This window comes from Talpa occidentalis, unplaced genomic scaffold, assembly GCF_014898055.3.
Source record: "Talpa occidentalis isolate TD23 unplaced genomic scaffold, MPIMG_talOcc4v2.1 talOcc4.3, whole genome shotgun sequence".
Classification (NCBI taxonomy): domain Eukaryota; kingdom Metazoa; phylum Chordata; class Mammalia; order Eulipotyphla; family Talpidae; genus Talpa; species Talpa occidentalis.
Window position 1 is genome coordinate 28,176,387 of NW_023603184.1, and position 16,137 is coordinate 28,192,523.

Consider the following 16,137-nt stretch of genomic DNA (forward strand, 5'->3'; position numbering starts at 1 on the left):
TGGGGCTGGCTTAGTGTTTCTGTGCTGATCTTGGGTTGTCTCACACTAACTTGCACCTCAGGGTATTTGAACAGCCTCCAGTGCGTCTATGCTCTTCAGTCCTCCATTCAGAAAATACTGACAGAGTGCCTAGTGGGTGACAGGGCTGCTTCCAAGTGCTAGGGGTCCCTCAGTGAAGACCCTGCCTCTATGGAGCTAGCCTTTCAGGTGGCAGAGAGGGAGGTCCCCCTCTCGTGTCCCTTGGCTCCATTAGATCACTGATGCTCACTAGGAACTTTTCCTGAACCTCCCAAGTCAGGTCTATGGGAGCCAGGAGAGGTCATGCTTCTTTGTGTGGGGCTGGCAGGATGGCAAGTCCTAGAGGAGACATCGTGTCTTCGTTCTGATTGGTTAAAAAAGGAAAACATTGTGTTGGGAGCCAGCATGGTCATGGACTCAGGCAGCTTGACCACAAGTCCCACCTTGCTGTGGTCATTGCTGACTGAGTCTCCAGGTGAGGTCCCTGCTGTGCCATGCCTCAGTTTCCCTCTCTGTGGCAGACTGCACTATTTGCCTCATGGGGTTGCTAGGAGGATTTTCTGATACTGCATGCTAACCACTCACTGCAGTGCCGACAAGAGGGTTAATTTCCTTTCATCCTTTAACTGCAGGCTAGTTTATAGGTGTGCCTGAAAGACAGGGCCCATGTAAGAGGGCAAGTAGAAGGCCCTTGGTGAAGAAATCACCAATTAGGTCAAGATCCTCATTTTACAGATAAGGAACTTGAGGCCTTTCAAGGGCTTGAAAACCTAGTTTAGTGGAGTTAAAGGGAACTTGAAGTGTGTTTGGCTGTTGGGCTGACTGAGGGTACAAGTTGACCTCAGAGTGGTGGATCACAGTGTGCTCAGGCTTGTGTGGGAATCAGACTAATTGTTGGCCTTTGTAGTCTGGTCCAGAAACACCCACCTCCACCTGCCATGAAGACCACCCATACCAAACCTGAGAACCTGTTGCCCCTGTTTTCCTGCTGCTAGACTCAGCAGTGTCTCAGGGAAGGTAAGGGGCTTTCAATCTGAGATCCAGAGAACCTGGGGAGGCCTAGAGACCTGCACCACAACGTCCAGCTTCTTCAGGCACTACATCCAGAAGCTTCTTTTGAGAAGCAGGGGCCAGAGAATTGGAGGTTTCAGCTTCTCTGACTTCTGGCACAAGGCAGCAACACAGAGCCTAAAACTCAGGCTGATAGAATGTGACCTAAGCGGGCCAGCCTGTTTGTCAGCTGCCATGGGCCAGAGGGGTGTGGCTTGATAATAATGATGATGACGACGACGAGGATGATGGCAGCTTCTGCCCTGGTGGCTGCCCTCAGATCTTGCCAGGCTGCTTGCAGGCTGTGCAGGCCCATTGCTGCTGTGCTGAGGTAACTCTCACCCAGTGTGGTAGGATGTAAATCCTGCCTGGCTGGGGCCTTGGTATGGGCCTTCTGCTTTCCTTCTGCCTTCCTGTCTGTGAGGAGGCAATGAGACATAGCATGTCTAGCTTCTAACAGTGCTTGTTCCAGGCATGGCCTGGCTCAGCAAACAATAGCTTCTCTCCCATGAATTGTCTGAGAATTCTGAACAGGGAGCCCCATCCCCCAGCTCTGAAGGCAGATCGTTGTGTGCTGGAGAGAACACGTGAGTAAGTTTATGTGGGCAGGTAGGCCTCAGCCCTGTTGAGCAATGTGTGTGTACGTTCAAGGCTTATGGCATGGCCTCTTGTAGATCTCAAATTTCACATCTGTGTTAGTTTTTGTCCTCTTGAGGTTACCTCTTGGACATTTGAAAGATTTTTTTAAATGTAAAGTAAATCCTTACAAGTGTTTTGTGACTCTAGCTCCATTTTCCAAACAGGTGGAAAATGGGCATTTTCTGCCCAAGATGGTAGATGTAATCAGATCATTTGGATGGTTATTGGAGGCCAAAGCAATAATTTATTTAGGAAGCTCAGCCATGACCAGATGGTCCATTTTTATAACTTCTTAGTGTACTTAGCATTTTTGACCTTCTCTCCTTAGGATATCTGACAGCTTTTCTATTGGTTACTTACCAAATTTTCTACCAACTTGATTTACTTTCATCATGTCTTAAGCTTAGAAATGTTGGCATTGCCTGTTTTTACTAAAGCAACTAATAAAATATTCTTCTCCAGACCCATCTTACTTTCTTGGCAACCTTCGTGTAGAGACGTGATCAGCTCTCAGGGTGCCCAGGCTGTGGCAGGCAACAGAATGTGTGTAACCACTACACTCTTTCTTTCTTCATATATGAAACTTGGATGATGCAGGGAAATACTCCGTCCCTTTCCTCTTGTCGGGTGAAGTGCACAGGCACTGCAGGGCAAAGTGCACGAGCCAGGGGGACTTGTGGGCTGGGGGGAGATGTGAGGCTGGAATGTAAGATAAGGTAACTGACATTGATTTCCGGCTCTTGTTTTTAAAGGAACATGGCGACCCGTTCGTGGCTCGTCCTGGAAGGAGGTGACTGTGGTCATTGTGATGCCTAAAAATCAAGTGAGTAAGTCACAGCGGTGGATCACTTTTCTCCCACTGGGTCACTCGGGGGTGGGGGTGGGGGTGGGGATAGGGATGGGGGTGCTGGCTTCAGGCTTTGTCAAGTGTAGACATGCTAGCATCTTCTTCAAGCTCAGATGAATAGAACCCCATTTTAAGAAATAATGGCAGGTGGTCATCGTGGCCCTCCTTCAGCCCTCTGTTTTTGTCTACAAGCTCCAAGGTGGCACAGCCCTCCCAGCATGGGAGGGAGACAGGGGTCAAAACTGAAAGGTGGTTGGGGACATGAAAGGCCTGTGTAGCTTTGGGACGTTTGGGTGGGCAGGTGGGAGCTCTGTTCCCTCTTCCCTTAAGCCAGACCCGCAGCTCAGCTGTCCTGACTCTGGCCCCAGCTCTGCTGATGTTTCTGTCTCCTGCCATCCAGATCTGTGCCAAACCAGGGATCTGGCCAGGCAGCTTCTGCAGGGAGTGATTCACATTGCTGTGGACCATTTGGCCATAATTTGACATTGTGTCTGTAGCATCTTCACTGCCTAATTTCCATTCTGAGAAGGGCAACCCTGCTTACATCTTCCTGTAGATTCAGCAGGTCCACGGAGACTGAGTGTCTGGCAGGCTTGCCGCAGGCAGACGGCGAGGATGGCTTGGTGTTGTGTAGCTGCCCTCATGAACTGTCCTAAGAATCACTGCTCTCCTTGGCCCCTCCCATCTGCCCCCAGAGACCTTCCTCCAGGCCATCACTGTTGGCTCTTGAGGGCCCTCAGCCCTACTTGCCAGTCCCTTTTCTACTTTCATCTCTGCCCTGGCTTTAGTGGGCCAGAGCTCCACATCCAGATATGCTGATCGCCCTGAGAAGCATCCCAGGCAAAGTTGGTGCCTCCTTATCCTCTGCACACCCACAGCGCTCTGTTCACACCTCAGGGACATTACCAGCTGTGGTCTAGTCTGCTCCTTTGTCCATCTCAGCCACCATCTGTGGGAACTTCTAGGGCAGGAACTGTGCTCCACCTTCCTGTCTGAGCCTTGCAGTGCCATCCAGTGACGCAGTTCCAGGTACAAGGTGGGGGTCAGCAGCTGTTGTTGACTCAGGAGTTCAAACCCTGAAGTTTCATCAGGAGTATATAACGCATGAACCTATATCACAGTGCCTCATGGCAGGGGCAGATAGGGGTAGGTGAGGATTGGGGGAGGGGAGGGAGTAGGGTGTCATGGGAGCTGGGTGCTCCTTGGGAGGGGTAGGCAGGACATCCCCATTGATTTTATAGCTGTCGACCAACTTGCCCCAGGCTGGAGGCTAGTCAGGATCAGGACCCATGTCTCCTGGGACCCAGTCTGGTCTGGTTTCTATAATGCCAGATTTTATAATTAGAGAGAACTGGAGAGATTATTTAGTGAGCAAGGCCCTCATTACCAGACAGGGAAACTGAGACCTGAACTGAAGATACTTTCTCAAGGTTGCCAAGTGGAGAACTGGAACACAGGCCCTGGCTTTCCAGTCTGGCATTGTTTCCATGCTCCCACTGCTTCCCTTCTGCATACAGCCGTCAGAGAACATTTGGGACATCAATCTGCATTTACAGGAGCGTGAAGAATTTACAGAATGTTCCAAGTTAGAGGCAAGGTAAAGCTGAGGAAACCTGGGCCTGCCTCCAGGAGCTTGCCTGAAGGTGTGAGCTGCAGGGGCTGGTGGGGGCAGAGGGAAGCAGGAAGAGAGTGGATGGTGAGGGGGAGCATCAGGCCCTAAGCCAAGAGGCTGGAGCTGGATGGAAGCCCAGGTGGAGGAACAGCAGGCAGGTAGGTCTGGTATTTAGAGCCTGGCCTGGTGGGCTCCAAAGACTCACTGGGGTGAGGAGTCCATGTTGAGATTCATGGACAGCAGGATGAAGGGGTTGATTGGATCAAGGGGAAGCAACTGAAGCTGCTCCAATTGTTCTGATTGTGGGCAAAGAGATCCTGATTAGTCTGCTCTGGCCTGAGAATCTCCCTCACTTCCTGGAGTCATCCACACAGGAGGCTTGGGCACTGGACAGCAAATCTCATCCTTGCCTGAAACGTGCATTTATGACTGGCTCTTTCCTCTTGTACTCGAATGAATGCTTGTTTTGTTTTCTTTGGGATTGACATTTTAGTTGTTTTTTTCCCCCTCCTGGGTCTTCAGTCAGTCAAAGCTTGAGATGGGGCCAGGTGTGCTGGCCTTCTTGCCCTTTATATTCTGTCCCTTCTTGCAACTTCCTGGGCACACAGACTAGGAGACTGGTACAACGGCAGGCTCTGCCCCACTGGCAGGGTAAAACCTCCAATTCAGCCAAATTACAGAGAATGTGATGTTTGCCAAATAGGTACCTTGGATCATGATCCAAAATATGACCAGGGTATAAACTTCTCTAGGGAAGGGAAAGTGTTATATCTTTACTGTTTACACCTTAGATTTACACTGCATCTAAGATTTTGTAAAGGTCATGTCATCTTCATAAGGCAGGTTGATTTGCTCCCATTTCACAGGTGAGAAATTTGACCTGCACAGGCAAATATAGCTGCCCAAGCGCCGAGCTGGGACACATCCAGGCCTCCTGTTGATAAATCCCATGATCTTTCTACTCTACTAAACTCCAACCATATGTAAATCCCCAGAGGACCTGGGACTTAGAGGCGCTCAATAAATATTTGTTGAGTGAGTGAACTTTGGCTATTTCTTTCTGTTTTCTTCTTCTTTTAATTAATTCATTTTTTGGGGGGACCACTCTTAACCATAAATGGTTGGCTGTTTGGCAGCTAAAGGAACGCTACTCTGTGAAGTATTTGAATGTCTTGCTACGATAAGGAGCCAGTGCATTCTCTTCTCACCCAGCCTCACCTCCAGGAACTGGGTCATGCACACTGAATAATTAATTCCTTGAGTCTTTTACTCAGAGCTTCTTTTTCCTGATGATGAGATGCTCTGTCAAACACCGATCTCTGAAAGGTCCCTGGCAGAGGCGGGGCCTGTTGTTTGTTGTCAGAAACCTTCCGATGACCCACCTAATTGCCTGCACCGAGGACTCTTGGTGGAACCAGGTCAGGCTTGCAGCGGTGTATTGGGTCTCCTCCTGCACTCTTCCCCTGTCATCTCCTCTGGTCCAAGGAAGGAGGATAGTTGTGGGTTTACCTTAGATGTTTAGGGTTCTGTGGGGATAGGAAGACTCACCTCTCCCTTCTCACTGACCTCTGAACTCCCCAAGATTTTGTGGCAAGGAGTGGGGAAAGAATAAGTGGACCATGTCAGGTTGGGAAGGAATGCATGGGGTATAGGATCGGGGAGGCAGTTATCAAAATATCTTTTGGGCCTGCTTGTTCCTAAGTGACACGTGGGTCATGTTGCTTAGAATCTGCAGGGGATCCAGATGACCTCATTAGAACAACCTAATTAGACTTGAGGTCAACAGAGTAGAGTGGAAAAAAGAGTGGGCTGAGACCAAAGACCCACGTTCTAGGGCAGTTGATCACTGCTTATCTGTACAGTCTTGTGCCAGCCCCAGAGCTCCACCTGCCCTCAGATTTCTTATTAAGGAAATAAGGGAGACAAAGAGGGCTGGGTAGCATCTTAAAGGCGCCTCCTAGCCTTCTCAGTGACTTCAGTGACCGCTCTGTCCTCAGATTAGCACCATCTTCTCCAAGTGACCGCCTCCTCACATGGCTGGAGTTTGCTGGTGTACGCACTTTTTCCTGACCTTTGTTGCTTTGCCACTTCTCCCCTACCCCCCCCCCGAGGCATGCCAGTGTGCAGATAAGAAGTGCCTGTTGCTGCCCTAGTCTTCTGCCAAGCAACATGGGAAAGCATCTGATGTTCTGAAAGAACACCGGGATCCTAGTTGTGCGTATCGGTATAGGAAGGGAGTGGGGGACATCCTTGAATGGAAAGAACCAACCCAGATGATTAGGTTTGTTGTAGTAGCCAAGCTCTTGAGGATCCAGCATGCCTGGACTCTGGTGAGCTGTTTGACTAGAGGGTAGTAGATATGTCCTTAAGAATAGGACCCCAGAACTACCCTCCTCTCCGCTAGCCAGGCTTCATGGGCAGGAATGACCAGACAGTCTGGAGTAATCAAGGTCCCAGTGTTGGCAGATGGCTGCCCAGTGGGAGCTAAGAGATGCTCATATAGACAATAAGAAAGGGGAAGGGACCGTAGAGTGTTAAAGCTGGAAGAATTCACAGATCATCTAACCTAGTTCTCCTCCCTTATGAGTTATGACACTGAGGCCTGGAGACATGGCTTAGCCAGATCCATTAAAGCCAACTGGTGCAAGAACTGAGAGAGAAGCCAGGTCTCCTGACCCCCCAGTCAGCATAACAGTCTTATGAAGTGGCTCTTTCCTCACTACTATGTTGCTGCCTCGCATGGGTCCAACCACCACACTTGCTCCTTCTCTATTTGACCTTGAGCTTGATTGTTTCAGGTGTTACAGATCTCCATTGCCCCCACCTCATTGTTTATTGAGACCTAATAAAAACATGGGTGCATGGGAACATCATGGAGAGGTCAAGGCTACTGCCTTGGTGCAGGCTGTTTGACTGCACTTAGTAACTTAATGCTGTTAAGTCAGCATTTTTCTGTTTTATTGTGTATCTTGGGGTGAAAGATAGATTTCCTATCTTAATTTAAGACAGAAAATGAAGGCTATGGTTGCCCAGACTCAGTAGTTACAGCATCTTGTGGATTTGTCATTTAGATAAAAATCACCTTTGTGACTAAGCAGGTCTGAGAATCCCAAGCTGAGAGCATGAGTGGAATGCTGTCCACCCGGCCTCTTACTCTGAGAGAGGGCACTTTGGGATAGAGGCTCGCCACCCATCTCTGGGTTGATGGCACATCAACCAGAAGGGAATTGATTCATTCATTTGTTTCTTTAGGGACTCCATCTGACTCAGCATTTCCTCCTCAGCTCAAAGAAATGTGCCTTGAGCTTTCAGTTAGGCTGGCATTAAGTATATAAATATATATATTACCTTATTTCCCCCTCATGTAATCCTCTGAATGGTGGGCATGGCAATTTGTTGCACTGAGGAGAAAATGAAGGCAAGTTAGTTAAATACCTTGTGCATGTCCCACAAGGCTCAGATACAAGATGTCTGGCACCAAAGCTTTTCTCGTTCCACATGTCACAGGACTGCTCTGCACAGAGAAGGGAGAATTGGGGCTAAGTGGGCAGGCCATTGATTGAAGCACCAAGCATTGATTATGAGGCTTCCAAGTGCCAGGCCCTGGACTTGATTGAGAGGATGCAAAGGAGAGGAAGACCTATTCCCTTTATTGCCAGGAGCTCATGGTGTGGTCTGTGTACAGAGTCACAGTCGCAGTCTCAGCATTGTCATAGAGACAACCACTGCTCTGGAAGCACTCAGGCGCGAACACCATGCAGGGATCACTGCACAAGGAGATGCTATGGGACTTGGGTATTGGAGGATGGGTAGGAGAGTGCCAGGAAGAGAAGGAGGCAGAGGGTTCTCCAGGTGAAGGTGTCTGGAAGTAAGGAGGAGTTCTGTGCATGTTTTCTTCTTAGCTGAGGGTAGAGGAACAAACATTCAGTTGAGAGATAAGCTGGGGAGGGAGGAGGGGTTTGGAACCAGACTGCTGATGGCATTGTATAACCCTTGTTAATTACGTGAGAGTCATTGAAAGAAATGCCAAAAGGACCAGCAAAGATTCTCCAGGCATGAATTCCCCAGGATCTGTGGTAGCTTCCCCATAGGAACGGACATGGGGTTTGTTTCCAGGTAGCGTGTGTCCATCTTCTGTGTTCCGTGTCTCACGTGCCAGTGGAGGTGTTTACAGATGGGGCTAAGGCTTCGGGGAGGGACCAGCCTTGCTGACAGCTCATGTTTAGAATGTCTCAGATTCTTCTTGCCAAATAAGCTGATAGCAAATGCCCTTGTGAGTTCATGGGCAGACTTGCTCTCCAGGGACTGTTTTGCATTCCAGACAGGGCCACATAATAATTCTGTAGGAGCTGGGGGTGTAGGGTGAAAAGGCTGCTTAAAAATAAAGACCAACTAAAATAAGTCACTGTTTTTGAGGATAATATTTATAAGGCCAGAGTATCCAGGATGTAGATTATTTACCATGAGGCTGAGCCAGAATCTTTCAACATATCAGCTTTTAATAATGGGAAGAGGACGGATGAATGAGAGCCCACCAGCAACTCTTATCTCTTCCTCTTTAACGAGCTCTTTGCTGAGGTCTGCCCCAGGAAATCAGTTTTGGAAATGGAGCTTTGGGCCGCTCGTGTACTCCATGGAGAGGAGGGGACGTGGAGCCCGTGGCTCTTGATCTCCTATCACAGTCCATCTTTGGTAGTCCCCGGGTTTTACTCATTTATGAGGACAGAGAACATTCTTTCTGGACAGTTGCTGCTTAATTTAGTATGTTTTTAGAACATAAGTCCAAACACCAAGAAAAGAGGTCAGCATTTTCATTCAGCCAATACTAATTTATTATGTTGAAATGTCGGGAGACTGTCTCCCTCACCTCTACAGGAAATCCACGAGCCCGTCACGCCTCCTCCAGTCCGCTCTCTGGGCCTGCTGTCAAGAGGGACATTTGACTCACTGATGGGGAATGGTCATGGCGATTGCTCGTTCTGCAGTGCTTGTCCAGCATCTCTGAGCTCGCAGGAGCACGGCCTTTTAGTGTTGCCATTTTGCCCTCAACGCCACCCCTGTGGCTGTTACCAAAAGGCACATGTTACAGGACTTTCAACCTTGATTCTTGGACCCTAGTCCTGGGAGGTTAAGTACAACCTGTCAAGCCAATAATCTGCAAAATCTACTCAGCAGCTAAGTATATTAGGGACTGGCTCTCCCCTATTATCAGAGAGACCTTTCTGTATTTACTGGCTCGGATCTTAATTGGTTTTAAAGAGCCTTGGGGAAAATAATTCTCCGACTTCCTTCACAATAAGGAAGTGACCCAAACTCCTTCAGTCTCTCACTTCTGCCCAGACATCTGGACTGCATCCTGATAACTGTGTTTGGCATGGACAGAAACCCCCTGGTGAAGTGAAGACCTCTTTTCTCAGTGGTTTCACCCTGCCAGTGTCCAGCCCACTTGTTCCCGAGGTTGCATCTGAAAACTGCTAAGCTGTGGTCATTTAGCACATTTCCTGCCACCTGGTAATCAGTGTCCATGCGGTAAAAGGATGAACAGATAACTAAGCAGCAAGCAAATCCTCCCACTTTCCAGCAGAAGCAGAAAGAAGTAACCGGGTCTCAGACTGAATTGCCTGTGTGCTGTCCAGGATCTGGCGTGCACTCCAGGAATGATCCTTTGATCCTTGGTGCAAAGGGAGTTAACCCCCTCCCAGCTCCCAGGCTGGGATCTGGAGGGAGGACCAGATGGTCTTTGATCCACTTCCAGAAATGAGACTTCTCAAGATGATAAGTCCTGTTTTCTGGGCTTAAAACAAACATACCAGCAAACAACAGTAACAATAAACCTCCCTCTGGGAATGGCAGACCCCCTGAAAAGTGGGGCAGAGTCCATGTGCCTGCTACCCCAGCTTGCCCACCTGGTTGAACGTCCGGGCATGCACTCATCTCCCCCAAACCAAACTCCTTGCTTTGTCATTCTGCTTCTCTGAACATAGGAGATTTTACATTTAAATCACAGATCACTGCTTCCCAAGTGTGTTGACATGTCGGCAGCCTTTGAATAGTCCATTAGGCTTATCTGACTCAGGTAGGGCTCACCTGCCCATGCAGGTGCACACACCTGCTCATAAAGGCTGCATGTGGTTATAGGGCCTTATGTAGAGATTGGGGTGAGGGGTGTGGCTAGCAGGACTTCTGTCTGGGTGGGGGACTTAATGGAAGGAATGAGTAAATGTCTCCCCTTCCCCTACCCTGGCACATCCACAAGAGGCCAAGGGACCGCTGAGATCCAGGGAGGTATTTACATTGCTAAGAACATTAATGACAATATAAACAACAAAGCCCGTATAATTACATATCATATCAGGAAATTAATCCTGAAATTGAAGGTCTGTAATTCAAATGAAAAAATTTATGGAAATCTTTTAAGTGAACTCTAAAGGTGGTGCAGTCTAAGCTGTTCCATCCCTCCTGAAACAGGTTTCTACTGGTGGATGTTCATTCAACAAGCCTACCTACCTACTGGAGCAGACGCTACGCTGGCACTGAAATTATAAACACGGAAATCAGTAACTTGTTAGTGAGTGACTTCATCAAAAAGAGGCATAGTACAAGTTGAGTTACCTCAATCTTCAGTATTGGTTGAAGACCACCTGCATCCTTAGACTGCGCCGAGTACTCTGGGAAACAGGAAACAAACGGCATGGGCCTGTTCTTTAAGAAGTCTTATAGAGTTGGCCCTTGAACAACTTGGGGTTAGGACACCCACTCTCCTTCTACTCCACCCCTTCGCCCCCGGCAGTTTCACATTGGATTATAACTTAGAGTCAGCCCTCTGTCAACATGGGTTCTGTATCCAAGAATTCTATCAGCCAGCATGGGATGATGTTGATTGAATGTGTGCATGTGGAATCCATGTATAAGTGGACCCACACTGTTCAAGCCCATGTTGTTCAAGGCTCAACTGTGTTGTCCAGACAATATCAATGCTCAGAAAACATGTTGGCACAAATGAAGTGCCAAATGGCCTGGCCTATGCCCTGTATGACCCCATGTTCTAATCATTTGTCTCCCCGACTCCCCACCCCATTCACCGGACAGTAATCTCTGGGAAAGTGGGGAGACAGAGCTTGTTCACTGGGCATTCACAATGGAGGTTCCCAGGAAATGGAATGAATAGAGTTGAATGTGGTTAGTGATTCCCAAACTTGGCTGATCCACAGAATTCCTGGGGAGTTAAAAACGTTTTCTTCTTGGACTTCAGGCTGCAGAGACCCTATTTTGGCATGGGCTCAGGATCTTGTATTTTTGGACAGTTCCTGGTAAATCTGCTGTAGAGGTGGTGATCACTGGCATGGCCTCCAGGAGTTCAAAGAATGTGTGGGAAAGAGAGGTCAGTAAGGGATGGGGGAAGGTTTACACCTGAAGAATCCAGCTCATCCCCTAAGATCTAGCTCTGCTGCCACTCTTCTCTCCAGGTTGTTTGTCACTCTGTCTTGTGTCTGTGCCCACATGTCTTGATGTCCCCTCTACTGCAGCCCTTACCAATAATTGTCACTCAAAGTTGATCCCCTAAATAGACAGCTATATAGGAGGTGGTGCATAGGAGGTCTGGAGTTAGGCCCTGACTCTGCTTCAGAGGATGCGTGAGATTTAAACAGGGGTAAAAGGGGAGGCAGAGACCACATGTGGAGCTCTGAAGAGACTAGCATACTTGAGGCAGCCCTAGGGAAGCCCTAATACCTCTGGGAATTGAGCCTAATAAGGAAATATGGGCTGCATTATGATGGGGGGGGGTGGGTGGAGAAGGCTGATGAGCCCAGCAGGAGAGTTTGGACTTAAACAGTGGAATGTAGAGAGCCCTAAAGCCCTGTGAACAGGGAGCAATGGTACTGGTGAGATGGGGAACAGAAGATGGGATGTGAGACTAGTTGAGAGTTTCCTAGAGCATTTCTGGAGCTAATTAAAGACAAAAGGCTTTCACAATTCATATTATCACATAACCTGAATTTTGTGGCTGCTTTTGATTAGATTTTACCCACAAGTAGTGGTTACGGAGTATCTACCATCCTCAGAGGCACAGGTGCCAGACACTGGGGTGTGTGACCTCTAGTACCAGAGAGCTCACAGTTGGGTGAGACTGGCAGACCCACAAGAAGACAAATACAACAGTATACGTGAGACCATCCTTAGGGCCTCCACAGGGTACAGTGTGGGGAAAGAGGGCAAGGAGGGAGCTAAGGAGAGGCTTCAAAGAAGATCTGTGCAACCAGGAATACTGCCCAGGCACACATGATTGCATTTCATTCTCACATAACCCAATGGGGTCAGCACTGTCATTATCCTCATTTTATGGATGAGGAAACTAAGGTTCAAAGAGGTTAGATAACTCATCACCTCACACACCTAGTAAGTGGTGGGTGAGTCTGCCTGATTCCAGAGTCCACACTGGGACCCCTGACACTCTGCCACCTTTAATGTTTCAGTGTAATTGATGACTGGATCTCACCAACTGACCAGAGTCTGGATGGGCAGGTATTCTAGACAGAGGGACCATAAACAATGGCCTGGGGTAGGGGGAGGTATGAAAGAGTAGAGTTTACCAGGGCCTGGCAGATGGCTCAGTCAATACAGAGTACAAGGGGTTGGGCAGCTTGGAGAGAAGCCAAAGGACGAATCGGGGGTGGTTTTGCTTTGCTCTATTAGATATAGGTTGCTCTACAATCTACAATCTAAAGTGTGTGCTGCTGAAGGATTTGAAACAGGAACAAGCCTGGCCAAGTATGCATTTTTGACATAGAGATCTCTCTGGCAGCTGTTTGAGGAAAGGGCTGGTGACCTGGAAGGAGGTGATAGGGATGCAGGAAAAGCATTTAATGACTTTTGGGTGAAAGCGGGGAGCAAGAACTGGACAGTGGATGGGGCCATTGAGGAGACAGGACTTGGGAACTGGCCAGCTCTATGGGATGAGGGAAAGTGGCCAGAGAAGGTGATTCCAAGGTGACTTGAAAGTGTGGTGCGGATGGTGCCCTGCACTCAGGCTGTGAGTGCACAGGAGGAGCATGTGGGGGTGGGAGGTGAACTGACCATGTGTGAGGTCTCAGGGGAGATGTGTAATCAGCAGCTGAAATACAGGAATACAGGTCGGAATGCAGCAGGGATGGTTGGGTGGGTCAACAGGAGGTGAACGCTGGTTGAACTATGGTGGTGTTCAGATTTCTGACAAGAGGGTAAACATCAGAACTTTGACTTGCAGCAGAAATTGGGGGACATCTAGAGAAAGTGAATATGCAGAGACTGAAAATGGGGAGCAACTGTGAATAAGATGATCTGAGAAATGATGATTGGATTAGGCAACGGAGTTGGTGACAGCCTTGGGAACGGGTACCTGGGCGGGGCCGTGTGTGAGAGTGGAGGGAGACAGGGTGGGCTGAGGGCAATGGAGATGAGGGAGTAGAGATAGCTGGGGTACTAGCCTGGAACCTAGGCTGTGAAGGGAGGATGTGGGAGTGCCATTTTGTTTTCTCCACTAAAAGCAAATAGAAATCTAACTCTGGTTGAATTTGTGCCAACTTTTGAGACAGACTTCACAATGATAAATTCACAAACTTGTCAGGTGATGAATTTTTTCTTCTTTCTTTCTTTCTTTCTTGCTTGCTTGCTTGCTTGCTTTTCTTTCTTTCTTTCTTTTCTTTCTTTTCTTTCATGTGGTCACTTGGCACAATTATTCAAAACAGGGCATTTTGGACATGGCTGTGAGCTTCTGGGGCAGGGTCTGCGCTGAGGTTGTCCATGCCCTGGGTGTGGCCCTGTGCACTGAAAGCAGGCATCCTCGAAAATCCTTTTTAAGTTCACTTTGCCATGACTTCTACGCCTCCTCCCCAACATCCCTCTCTATCCTCCAGACTAATTACTAGGATTCAAGTCCCTGAGGCCTATTTTCAGCAAGTCGGGAGATGTAGTGCCATCCAGATACAAAGGTGCACCTGGGGAGTTCCTTCAAGGGCGTGCTGAGCAAAGATGCCATGGAAAACATGCTTTCAGCTGTCCCACCTCAGCAAGAGGTAGATTAAGGGGAAAATATGCCACCTTTGTCATCTCTCAAAATGCACCACTTTCTGCCTTGGTTTGGTTTGGCCTGGCATGTCTTGGGGTGTTGGGCGTTATCCCCAGGGCAGTGTGCTGGAACCACACTTAATGAGCACATCTGTGGGGCCGCCGTGTGAGAGGCACCCTCCTTTGATTTTCACAGGGACTCTGTTGTTTATGACTTGCTCTAGGGAGTGCTTACTTACTCAGAAGTCAGTGTTCACCACACCACACCACACACACCACACCACACCACACCAGCTGCAGGGACTCAGAAACTTGCAGTGGGGGTGCAGAGTGGGGAGGAGGGGATGGGGGAGCCACTACTGAAACCAAAGAAAGGTGCTCATCTGTCCATCTTATTGTCTTATTCCATTGTCAAGTAGAGAAGGAATGTGTTTTTTCAACGTAAGGTATTTATTTATTTATTTTATTTATTTTTCTTTAAATTTTATTTTTATATTCCCCATACAATTACAACCCCCTTATTTTGACCCCAATCCCTCCTTTCCCCGCCCCCCACCCCCCATAGAGTGTCTCTGGTTCATAGTTGTTAACATAAGGTATTTATATCTCTATCTCTGTGGGGTGGGGGGAGTTGCTTAAGTAGAGGGGCAGAGAGGAGCAGGAAGTCTTTCTGGGCTCCAGCAACTTTTCCAGGATAATTTGGTCCTGATAGCAGGTAGGATATAAAATGACACAACTGGTTGTCTTAGAACTTGGTCAACAACCACAGTGGTCGTGAGTGGGATGTTAATTCCTTCTTACTGAGAAGGGAACGCTGTCGAAACAGGCAAGTGTGACAGGGCCACCTCGCTTGTGCTTTACCTACTCTGTTAGTAAGGTGATGTTTTCTGCCTAACAGATAAACCCTTGATTCTCAGTGACTTCACATACCTCTAGTTTATTTCTCACCTACAAAAAGTCCACATATTCCTGGTCCTAGAGGACTCTCCTCCAAGCAGGCATCCAGCGGGTCTGGCCTTTCTTCTCTTGGCTTTGCCATCTTCAGCACGTGGTTTTCAAGGCTGCTGTGCTCTGGCAGAAGTGGAAGGGGTGGCGGAGATCACCCATGGAAGGTTCTTAAGGGTGGGACTGAGAAGTGGTGTACATCTCTTCTTCTCACATTCCACTACCTTGAACTTGGTCACTTGAGCTCCCACAGCTGCAAAGAAGGGCCCAGGAGGAACGAGCAGGCCGGCGTGTATCTACTAGACCCACCAAGGCTTGAAAAGTCTCCTCTTAGCTGTTTTTATTGGCATGTTAGCCACTGTCCTCATCTGATAGAGCAAGACCTTTTCCTTACCCCAGACTTCAGCATTTGGAATCAGATGAAAGAAGGGAGTATCGTGAGTTAAAGGGTCTGGAGCTGGGAACATGGCCCCTGTTTTGGTGTGTGAGGCAGTGCTTGTGCCTCTGGCCCCGCCTACTTTGTGTGGGTGCGGTATGGGTGTGCTGGTTAAGGACGTGAGCTCTGATCTCTGGCTATGGTACTTTAAGTTATAGGTTCTCCACTTCTGGCCACATGACCGTGGGCAAATGGCAAACTTTCCTAATTCTTTGACAAATGGGGATAATAATAGTATCTAACAATGCTTTAGTTTGTTACAATGATTAACTTCTTTAATAAATATAAAGCTTTGGACTCATTGACTGGGATGTTATAGATGCTCATGAAATGTCAATGATTATTATGTCTCCAAGGGTTGAAACATCATTTTTTCATTCACTTGGCATAGGCCATATAGAGAGGGTCTTTTGCTAGGAGCCGGAAGTAGGGAAGTAAAACATTAATTTCAATACAGAAGGACTAACTATAATGGAAGATACAGGATACTGTGGGAGGGATCCAACCCATTTTGGGAAGGTTGGGATCAGTGAGGTGGGGCGTGTC

General features: G+C 48.3%; 1 protein-coding gene across 11 annotated transcripts in view; it reads left to right on the forward strand.

The window, feature by feature from the left end:
• The window catches only part of MICAL2 (microtubule associated monooxygenase, calponin and LIM domain containing 2), a 209,100-nt gene that overhangs the window by 25,440 nt on the left and 167,523 nt on the right, over positions 1-16,137 (forward strand). For 10 of the 11 annotated variants that reach the window (XM_037522672.2, XM_037522674.2, XM_037522676.2 and 7 more), the window contains exon 2: positions 2,460-2,530. The gene's annotated coding sequence lies outside the window, so the exon portion shown is untranslated. Of the gene's footprint in view, positions 1-2,459; positions 2,535-16,137 lie in introns of all 11 variants that reach the window. The other variant, XM_054699375.1, reaches the window with a different exon arrangement.